The 2,500-nt window shown below is 44.1% G+C and overlaps 1 protein-coding gene across 2 annotated transcripts in view; it reads left to right on the top strand.

Annotated features, from left to right (window-relative positions):
* The window catches only part of prkg3 (protein kinase cGMP-dependent 3), a 60,349-nt gene that overhangs the window by 54,372 nt on the left and 3,477 nt on the right, over nt 1-2,500 (top strand). The gene's annotated exons all lie outside the window — the stretch shown is intronic.

The raw sequence follows: 2,500 nt of genomic DNA, 5'->3' as shown, positions 1-2,500 counted from the left end.
ACACACATTGTAAAACACAACGCAACACACACATACACCACAACACACACACGCATTGCAGCACAACTGAGATAGTTAAAAACATACACACCTGAGGACACTTAATTGAAACATGTCTTAATTGACCGTTTGCAAAAGCCACGCCCCCTAGTTATTGTTACTACGCCTGTCAAACTCAGAACGGAGTTGTCTAGAAATTCAATGGTACAGTAGCTGTTAAGAGAAGACTCTGTAAAAGTTACAGCACAAGAGGCTCTTCTAGAGAGCCACGGACCTAAATTAATTTACAATCATTTACAATCCGTTGAAAGACTGCAGTATGACATGGAGACACATGTATAAAAACTCATATCTAGCTTTGTTGGGTGACAAACTTAGCATAGACTTGCATGCATGTTACAAGGACACTGAGCCATGTCATGTAAGGAACATGGTGCTGCCAAAAAACGGAAACATAGCCTACATTGCAGAGCCACTTCAACTTTATTATTATGTGAATAAATGTTACACTACTGTGCACAGCCCACTGATCTATAATCAGTGGCACAGCCCCATGCTTCTCTGACATGACGAAACTAGCATGTTATTAGCAGCGGTTAGCTATCTATGCTAACGTTAGTTATCTACAAGTCTCCTCCAAGTGACAATCATTTTATATATAATGCTGAAAACAATTAACATCCTTGTTTATCTTACTTACATTGAGTTGACTGTGTGGCTTAATCCACAGATGTGGTGGAGCACTGTGTAGTTATGCTTTGCTAAGGAGTAACCCTGGGACGCTGTTGTGTTAATCCCACATATGTCATTTGACTGTCCTTTTCAACTTATATCACTATAAAATCCCATAAAACCGGACAAATATCATAGCTCTCAATACATTTCTATGGAGCCGTAATGTGAAGTTGACGGGCCATGTCTGCCTGCACGAAGCTACTGGACTGCCATTGGCTCATCTGCGTTCGATGTTTTACGAACGGTCAATTGAATTTAATAAATTTGAATTGAACAATGATACAGAGAAGAACTCATCAGCCATAGAACATGGAACAGGGAGGGAACGTGTGTGTGTGTGTGTGTGTGCACACGTGTGTGTGTGTGTGTGTGTGTGTGTGAACCCCAGTCTGATCAGCCTGGTCAGCAGGCTTGTGTGCGTGTGTGCGTGTGTGTGTGTGTGTGCATGATCTAAACTCTGATTAGCCTTGTCAGCAGGTGTGTGTGTCTGTGTGTGTGTGTGTGTGTGTGTGTGTGTGTGTGTGTGTGTGTGTGAAACCAGAGGTTACCTGGCATGGCAACTCTGCAGATGTAAACATTGAATTAGTGTGTGCTTGTGTGTGAGTGTGTGTGTCTGTGTGTGTGTATGTTCCCCTGACGGTGTGCATGGTCAGTGAAGTGCTTCTTCAGCACATCACTAATCACACACACACACACACACACACACACACACACACACACACGCAAGCACACATGGCAGAAATACAGAAATTAGCATAATGAACCACACAGGAGTCACAGTATACATTAACAATGACATATAGAGAAATCTCCATCCACCATGGGAGCAGACACACACACACACACACACACACACACACACACACACACACACGACATATAGAGAAATCTCCATCCACCATGGGAGCAGACATACACACACACACACAACACACACACACACACACACACACACACACACACACACACATACACACACAACACACACACACACACAGACATTCACACAAATCTACAATGGGTATAGAATGTACAGAAATGAAAACACACATGCGTAGCATTGCATGGAGTCAGGGCAGATGTGTGTGTGTGTGTGGGTGTGTGTGTGTGTGTGTGTGTAGTGTGTGTGTGTGTGTTTGTGTGTGTGGGTCATCAGTAAGAGTTGTCCAGTGTGGCCAGTGAATCTGTCCTGCTGTTGATGGAGTCGTGACTCACAGTGAGTGCAGTACTCTCAGTCTGCCACTAGAGGGCAATGTGGGTCTCTGAGGAGACCCCCCCCCCACACACACACACACACACACAAACACACTCACCAGAGCTAGTGAGCGCAAGCGTGGAGCGGAGCGGATGGAATTGTGTTGGAGTGCGGAGCGCTTTTTTATTCAGAGGCCGGAGCAGGCCGCTCTGTTCCGCTCCGATTTCGCTCCGATAACCGCTCACACCATGAGAGTGAGGTCCAAATCCACCCAGAATTCCTAATAAAACCAAGACCGTTAAATTTCAAAGACTGGCCATTGTAAGTGCGTTGATGGGGATGTTCACTAAATATTCTAGAAAGGAAACTGATAAGTCATACAAGCGTACTATTCCTACAAAACAATTAGAGCAAGAACAACTATGTGGTGACACTGTTCCAGTGAGATTTATTTTGGAATTTAAGGAGACACATTTCACGGAACCATGAGTGTGCTGCGGAGAGCAAAGAAAAACGTGAGCAATTTGAATCTGCTTCATATCAAGTAGAAGGCTAAAGTAAAACTTGGAT

Source organism: Alosa sapidissima, chromosome 6, assembly GCF_018492685.1.
Source record: "Alosa sapidissima isolate fAloSap1 chromosome 6, fAloSap1.pri, whole genome shotgun sequence".
Taxonomy (NCBI): Eukaryota; Metazoa; Chordata; class Actinopteri; order Clupeiformes; family Clupeidae; genus Alosa; species Alosa sapidissima.
The sequence above is the reverse complement of the archived record's forward strand: the minus strand, read 5'-3'. Positions and strand labels throughout refer to the sequence as shown.